The sequence below is a fragment of the Etheostoma cragini genome, chromosome 20 (assembly GCF_013103735.1).
Source record: "Etheostoma cragini isolate CJK2018 chromosome 20, CSU_Ecrag_1.0, whole genome shotgun sequence".
Classification (NCBI taxonomy): Eukaryota; Metazoa; Chordata; class Actinopteri; order Perciformes; family Percidae; genus Etheostoma; species Etheostoma cragini.
The window spans coordinates 12,752,447-12,761,403 of record NC_048426.1 but is presented as its reverse complement, the minus strand read 5'-3'; the positions used below and the strand labels follow the sequence as shown (position 1 = coordinate 12,761,403).

The window sequence follows — 8,957 nt, the reverse complement described above, 5'->3', positions numbered from 1 at the left end:
CCCCCCCCAGTCTGACTCACTCAGGTAATTAGCACAGACTTGCATTTACCCTGTGTATAGCTTAAAGCGTCTTGTGTTAAAGCAGTCCAGATCAAAACGGCATGTCATACCACATTATCTTCAACACTGCTCCACGGCAACAGCCCGGCTCTCCAGTCAGCTCTGCTCTTTCTCTGCTTCCCTGGATGTTTATCTGTTGCCAGGACTGGAAAATCTCCAGGCTCATTGTTTTGCACCAGGGGGAACCGAAGAGCGGATTAAGTAGATCTCCTGATCTATGGAATGGCCTTGTATTGTAAGGCTCAAACAGGAAGAGCATTCATTTTTTTCAAAAAACTAGCATCTCACATCACTGTCACCATGACCACTACGGTCAGAAGCATTATACGTAAATAACAATAACATCGCTGTCAACAAGCGTATCCACTAATGTTAGCTACCAACTGTTAACTTGAAAGCATCCAGCAATTGGACGGTACCGTGCTTTAACGTCACCACTCATTTTACACACAGATTAACAACAAAACAAACCGCTGAGTGAACATTACTAGCTAAGTTTTTCATGTTGGTTTTGAGCGGTATGCACCCCCACTAACCGGGAAAACGGTTTTAAAACAGCTAGCTAACGTTAATACAGCGTGTCGGAGGAATACAGCGTCTCTTGCAGCGGGGAGGCAGAAGGACCGCAGCGTTCGCTAACATTAACTTCTTGTCTTATCTGGGGTGTGATAAACAGTAAATTCATCAAATTCAGTGTCCACAATGCTTTTTCCCAATAAACTGTAGCGGACATATTTCACGAGACCCGCGTGAGTGCGGATTTCATGTTGCGGCTTTAGTTGCGGTTTGTCACTTTGCCTAAGACTGAATGACAAGTACTCCCGCTGTTACCTGGTTGCCATGACTTCGCGAGTGATGACGTCCTGTCACCGTTCCAGTTGCTCGGGGAGAGAGATCGAATGACAGTTTGCTTGAGTTCAGTAGAGCAGCACCTCTATTCCATGGCGGCAGAAATTGTAGCGTGGCGGGCTACCATCAACATATCAACGTAGAGGAAAAACTGTATTTTGAAGTACCGTTCTCCACTACGGAAAAACTGGGAGCATTATCAAGTGCATACAACATTCAGAGTACTAGTAGTCTTATTAGCAAGGCTCACAAAAAGTAGCGTCTTCAGCTGCCTCCGCTGGTCATGAAAAACCACCTTGTTGTACTGGACCCTAAGGCTATGTTCACAATATACCACTTTCAAAGTCATCCGATCTCTGTACTGTTCGTGCTAGACAACTGACTGGCAACAGGGCTCACACACTGCAAGATCTTTCACCAGGAGGAATACCCTGTGGGTATGTTTGGTCTCCAAAGTACGTTTTGTCTTTAAAACACAGGCAAGAAGTGACACGAGAGATGACATATTACCAGGTGTGAGACAGAAACAACTGCTGCATGTGGTTGGTCCATTGATTTGAAGTGATAAAACAAAGAAGAACAAGCTAAAATTCACAATAGCTGCAACCACGTAAACACAAGCATTCATGTGTTGATTACACGTTCGCACACATACATGCACGCACACTAGATAATTGTGTGATGTATCGGAGAGCCGATTGCATCTTTAACAGTTCACACATACACACCTTTTGTTGAAAACAAAAAGGTTAAAAAGCTTTTGAAAAGATTGCTCCTAGACTATGGAACAGATATTTGGCAGCTCCCAGTTTTACTTGTCTTCCTCGTCACTCGGTCAGTCTGCCTGATATCAAGCCATACTTTCTTACGCTGAGGCCGGTTACACGCCAGCCAAAAGTTCAAGAGTGTATGGCTGCAGACTGGAGCATCCCATGTCACGCCGTCCCGTCTCATGCCGTCCCGCCTGGTGCCATCTTCAAGCTTCTACTTTTCAAATTAAAAGCTTGCATCTGGAATAAAATAAGCTTGCGTCGACTATCATGCTATGACTTAAATACTTAAAAAATATATTTGTCTATAAAATAAATGCAGATTATAGGCAAACTAAAAAAATCCTTCTGCCATCCCACTTAGTGCGCAACCTTCTACTTTTCAAAATAAAATACTTTAAAATATATCTCTTAGCCTAATTTTAAGTAAAAGCTTGCATCAACTATCATGCTAGTGAATAAAATACTTGAAATATTTGGTGTTTTTTTTTACTTAACAGTAACAGCAATCATACAAATGAATAAAATATTTTAAAAAATATGTCTACAAGGTAAATGCCATACTGATGAATAAAACACTTAAAATATATGTCCGTATATAAAACAAACGCAGATTATATGCAAACTAAAAAAATCCTTCTGCCATCCCCCCTGGTGCCGTCAATAAGTATTGTATACAAGTACATTGTATTTGCAGCAATGTCCCAGGGAAGTGTGAAAACAATATATATAATACAAAATTAAAAAAGGAGTCGTGGAAAGTGTAACATGTTTATTTTTCTGTTCTCTTTCTTGTGTGCGCACATTATGCCTCCTCAGGAGATCCTGCCGTTAGCTGGCAGAAATGGCTGCGTCGCTGATGCAAGTTTCATCAAATGTAGGCTACGTTAATATCAGGGAACAACACAACAATCACATTCAGAAAAGAGCAAACTATATGTAGCCTATGGCAAAATTGTTACTTTAACAGTTTTTAACGTTTTTCGATTGCAACAAACGTGGTCACGAATTTACCCGTAACTCCATCTGGAAAAGAATTCACGATTTCGTATTTTTGACCCCCGGAGTTTACCAATGGACACACCTCGGCATGAGACGAGACGGCATGAGACGGGACAGCATGAGACGGGACAGCATGACATGGAACGCTCCAGGCTGCAGCCATACCAGTCTCCCAAAGTTGCAAAGATGGGTTTTCTGCTGTGGTTCACAGGCGCTAGGGGGAGCGACACCCAACATTCAACTTGGAAAAAGTCAAATAACTATTCCAATGACTCTGAAGCTGTTCCGTTAAGGTAAATTAAGCCTAAAACTGCATAGTTCTCCTTTTAGAGTGACTGCATCAAAAGCAGCGAAAGAAGCGTCTTTTTAGTCAGGCATTCATTTAGCCACATTGCTGACTGTATTCTTTTGTATTTACGCTTTTGTGTTTTACTGCGATTTGTTGTGATGTATTTTGCTTTTGTTTTAACGTATGTATTTGTTTCGCCTGTGAAGCACTGTGACTGTCTGTGATAAGTGCTATACAAATAAACTTTACTCACTTACATAGGGCTCGAGCGCCAACACCGATTTTGCCAAGGTGTTTATTGAAGAGTTACAACAAATGTTTCAGCTTTGCACTGGTAAGGCCGGAAATGAAAAATGCATTTCATACTGACGAATACAACCGATCTACCAGTTCATCCAGTATATCGACCAACACTAACACAGACTATACTTTTACTTAAGGTGTGAAGAAGTAAGTAAATACATTTCAGTATGTAGGGATGTCAACAAATACAACATCATTTGGATATGAGCAGATCATGGGCTCTGATAAAACCGCATCCAAATTGTTGTAGTGGTATACAGATTTGTTTTCCTCCAGTCACCTAATTGTAACAATTCACCACAAAGTCACACCACTTCTTCTCAGAGTCTTAACTCAATCAAACCAAACTGCTATAATCAACTCACTCTTGCCAGTGGCGGCAGAATCTCCCCTGTCCACCAAGTATTGATGACCATAAATGCATTTATAATAAATTTATAAATATTTTAAAAAAACATTCCTCGTGCGATGTATGGTGGCATTAAACAAATGCCCTGGTTCTTTGCTAGTGTAACGTTAAGCCACCAAACTAAAACACAATGTAATGTGGTACTCACAAATCCATGTAATGCCACCTGAAGCAATGGTAGGGAATAGGCTGTCAGTGGATTTCAGGTTGGACGCCGAAACAGTTGAAAACGGTGCTCTGGCTTGCTGCAACAGGTCAGAGTGAAGCTGTAACACACTGGTCGGTCCAAGAGAGTTCATGGTCCTCGCTGTCTAATGACAAATGTCCATATTCTCAGTCACTTTAATTAACCAAAAGCTCACATAACGTTAACGTTAGTCTCTCAGGTAGTTTTAGTTTTAGCTTAGCTAGCTAACAACACACGTGAATGCGCACTCCGAACATAAGGTAATCTAGGCTGCCAACAGTTACTAGCTAGCTAGCTATGTTAAGAACTATGCTAAAGTCGCCAGCATGCTAACGCGCTATTTGTGATTAGCATCACAACGTTAAAAAAAACATTAAATTGGTACAGTATTTTAAATGCCCACACAATTTACCTTCCGCAAATTGCAATGAGTCCTCCACGTGATGTAACTGCGTTACTCGACGTTATGGAAATGTACACGCAATATCAAAACTCAATAGTTTTGGCTATACGTCAACCTGCGAAGAACCTCTACAACGCGCCTCTCTACCTTTACAGGTGATTGGGCTGAACGTTTATTGCAACGGATACAATTAAAGGGGCTATGAACGGCATTACAAATCTGGGACGGGATTGATGAAGCGCTCACCAGAAAGGACAAGAGAGACTATGTATTAATCTCGTTCTATTTCCTTTTCTGTCTACAAATACAATTCTAATTGGGCTAATTGAATCTTGGCGGCGAGGCAATAACAAACTTTAGTTAGGGAAATAGTTAGTTAGTTAGTTAGGAAATATATGCAAAAAATGACGAGAGAGCTTTCAGATGTTTTGTTGTTGTTGTTTTTTAGAAACAGCTCTCTCATTTTTGTCATACTTTATTTAAACCAAGGCTTGATAGGCCTACCTTCATTAACACAACCTACAGTATTTTAAGAAAAATACATGCTAATTCTGACTTGTACGTCCACTGTTGAAACTATTATTAATTTGCACCTGGACCATTTCTTTTTTTTTTTCTTTCTTTTTTTTTTTTGTTTAAACTTGCTTTTTTTAGACGGGGTTAAAATACAATATCATTTTTGGCTTTTATGATTAATTTAGGTAAATGGTTATGTTACAGTATGTTGTATATTTCCTCATCTGCCCATGTGAATTGTAAATCTGAAAACAGACATGTTTGTGCAAAGTGACAAAAGCAGATAGTAGCCTTGTGTTACCCGCTGAAACCTGGCTTTGAAAATGAATAATGAATGAATCTTTATTATTACTTTATTATTTACAGTGTTGTTGCCCTTTTCAAAGCATTATTTGGCTTATGAATATTTTACCTGGTTGAAAAACCCAGTCTACATTTGTTCTAATTGCAACAATGCTTTTTAATGCAATCTTTTGTTAAGCCCTAATTGCACTTTCTTGTTGTGAGAGACTGAACCAATTGGGAACCACTTCTTCAGACAATATCTTGTCATCGTCATGTAAAAAGGGAACAGTAAGAGAGACAGAGGGAGAAGGGGACAGTTTGTCAGTTGACGTTTAGGGGTTAGGTACAGTAAATGGTGCGGCAGAAACTTTGAGTGAAAACCTTGCACAGCAATAAAGTGATATACACATGAATAATGCAGGATCATTTAGTTCAGTGCTTAGGCAGTGGGGGAATCAGATGTCCCTGGTGCCCTGAAGGATTCCAGTCTACTGAGCCAGCGTCTCTGTTCGAGAATAGACCAACACAGACCGAGAGGAGAATCCCAGTGCTCCACACTGTCCTGCCAAGACACACAAACATTCACCACAGAGTGCGCACACAAACAGTACGCACATATTCAGCCACCATGCCTCACATAACTGCACACATGCTCAAATACACAACACCACCACACACACAAATATACACAACCACACACCTGCTTACTCCTCACTGTGTTTTGAGTATCTTGAAAATACTAGGGTGAAACATCCTCAAACAGCAATTGATTGTGTCACATTAAAAATGTTTGCCAGTGATGACGTCACACATAAATGAGGGACTATGAGTGTTTATAGAAGCTCTAAATAATTGCACAAACATCAGCTTAGTGTTGGCTTTATGATTAGGTAATACTTGTGGGATTTGGGGTTTAAAAATAAATCCAGACTGAGGAACTGTCGGCAAGAGTTTTAGTGTTAATTTCACAGAACTGCTGAGATTTTGTTACGTCATCTTAGATGCCCAAAGATTCAACTAATGACTAATTAATTACTACACATCCAAATCAAATCGTCTGCTTTTCCTTTTTCATGCATATTCCCTTTGGCGGCCATTTAACTTCTTTTCTTGTAGATCAAGGAGGCACATTCTCATAAATAAAATGATGTCATCATTTTGGGGTTTTTAAAGGAGCAACAGACAACAAAATCCCCTAGCATCACTTCCTTAATTTTATGTGGTAGCAAATATTCTATTCTCTTCCATTGCAGTCAGCCTTTGGGCATATGGCAGTTAGTGGTGGGTGTACGTGCATGTGTGTTTAATGTGTTGACACCGCCACTATTTACCAGCTTTTCCTCAACATTAAACCATTTGATTTTCATTCAGCCAATGCAAATGAGGCCAGGAGAGCGTCACCTCTGTAACATATGCAGCTCATTTGCTGCCAGGGCCAGTAAGCTAGAGATAGGGGCGGTGCCGCTTTTCACATTGGAATGGTAATTCACCAATCAGTGAAGTGACATGCTCTGCAAGAAAAGGGAGAGCCGCAGAGCGCTGACAGGGACATCAGTTTCACGAAACATTTCCTCCTTTGCACCTGAAAGCGCGGCATAATCACGCGCAGGGGCGATGCACCATGAAATGGAATGGGCGCCCGGATCCGGGGGGGGCGGACACAGTGCCGTGTCCACAGAAATGAGGGTCATTCTTTACCTAGAGACGCCAGTGTCAGTAGAAAAGGCCCTGCAGGTCCACGTCAGGCAGTCGCACAGGCAGCTTCATGAAACCACTTCATGTCAAACTTTCATTTTTTGGATGATGCAGAATATGTAGTTTACATATACAGTAGCTTATATATATATATATATATATACACACACACACACATATATGAGTGTAAGGGAATCACTATCAAGGAAATGGCACTTATGTCTGCATTAGTTTACCCGACACTCTAAGGAAGGCAAGTGGTATGAAGATTTTTGACAATGGGTGTACTGTTAATCTTCCCAGTATGTTAATTAGATTTGAGTAATTTATAAATAGAAAGCTTTGTTAAATTAGGTGGCACGCCATATCTGCTATTTTTGGGGCTGCACAGCCCCATTGAATCCACATCACAATGAAGTGCCTACTGTGTGTGTTTTTGTGGCATTAGCTTGTATTTCTGAAATCCCCCACAGGTCATACGTATTTTAAACACATTTGAGCTTGTGGAGGAACAAATGTGTGCCAAGTGAGATAAGAAATTACTGCTGTTAATAGACTTTCCTCGCAGAGAAAGTTCAGCCCAGGCAAGAAAATAAATAAAATACATGACCTGAAACTCAAACTAGTGCCTTTCTCTATCTGCCAGATGTATCAATGTTCCTCCAAGCAATGAAGAAGTAATTCCCTTTATCGGCCAACATGAATATTAAAGTTTGGTGCTGGAGGGATCAAGAGTATAAACACGACCGTCACCAGCACCTGTCAGGGACTGCGGTGGATAGTTGATGAGGTGGATGAGAGGCTCACAGTGCAATAGCAAGGCTGTAAAGATACCAATGGTGACATCAACCAAAAATGAAGAGCAAGAATCCTGATTAGTGGGGGCGATTAGCATCTTTTTTTTTGGATACTTGTCATCCGACACATGTAAATTTAAACCAGCGCGACAGCAACAGACCATCACATTAATGTTGTTTACACCCAATGCAAATGAAGAGTAAACAAACAAATATGTGAATACAGAGGGAGAAGGGGACAGGTTCCCCAGACTGAAGACCTTTTACGCATATGCAAATGGAGGTTCTGATGGCATGCACCGAGCAGGAAATTAAGACAGAAAGACGAAAGAGGCAGAATCACAGAGCAGCATGGAAATGTGCAGATGTGTGGATATGCAATGCTGCTTCATTATGACCAGAAAAAAGGCCCATTTTAATATTCAAACATCTTGATAAACAATAGACACAAATGAAGCTGGTCCCCTGAGGACTAGGACAGAACACTGATGATCCTAACACTCGCCAAACAACATCCAACTCTGGGACGTAATGTGTCTCTTGGAATTACACAATTACACTGTTCACACACATAGACTGTTCACACACACACACACACACACACACAGGATAAACAAAGAGCGGAACATGCTGAAAAATGTAATGTGCGTCTGGGGTCGTGTCGGGTAATGCACTTAGACACAAGATGACTGGCGGTGATCTTGAAAGCTATCATCACCTGGAGATCATTTATCAAATTGATCTGGAATTTTCAAAAGGTCTGCACTAATTCTGTCACAAATATTTTTCCAAATTCTAGCAAACAAAAAAATATGAAGTCTGGCTGTTTCTTTGAAACGTTAATCTTCAGGACTGAAAAACAATCATCTCTGCCTGCAAAAAAAGACCTGAAGGAGCAACTGTACAGAACAAGTTTTTCTGTTGAATTTGCTTCGTTTGGTTGGGCTCTCTCGACTTGTCATTGTCTGTGTTTACGGTGGCATTGGGATCATTACTGCTCCCACAATTAATGGACCTAGTAGAGAGAGAGAGAGTGAGAGAGGATCAAAGCCAATTGTCCTTGTGTGGAGCACACTATACTGTTGACTTTGTCATGGTGCCATGTTGGATGGTGTCCACTCCATCATATCCATGCCCAGATGCTACAAGAGAGATAAGTGGATTGTACAGGGCAGGCTTGTCAGGGATCCTATATATTCACCCTGAATCTGTGGATAGTAGAACACAAACAGGCTTTTAAAGTGAAGTGATTTAGATTAGGTTTAGGATCTTTTTAGCCTCTTTTATTATGGATTGTTTTACACTGACATCAACTTGGCTCAGTCTGAAGGCATGTTTCTTGGAAACAAAGCAAAACTGCTGGCAGTATCAAATGTTTTCAATGGCTTTTAG

At 40.8% G+C, this 8,957-nt stretch overlaps 1 long non-coding RNA gene across 2 annotated transcripts in view; it reads right to left on the bottom strand.

The window, feature by feature from the left end:
- LOC117936366 overlaps positions 1–4,400 on the bottom strand; it is a 57,784-nt gene extending 53,384 nt beyond the window's left edge. For both annotated transcript variants that reach the window (XR_004654928.1, XR_004654927.1), the window contains exons 1-2: positions 4,282–4,400; positions 3,831–3,993 (exon numbers count right to left, since the gene is read on the bottom strand). This is a non-coding gene — a long non-coding RNA (uncharacterized LOC117936366). The remainder of the gene's footprint in view (positions 1–3,830; positions 3,994–4,281) is intronic.
- Between the last annotated feature and the right edge of the window lie 4,557 nt (positions 4,401–8,957).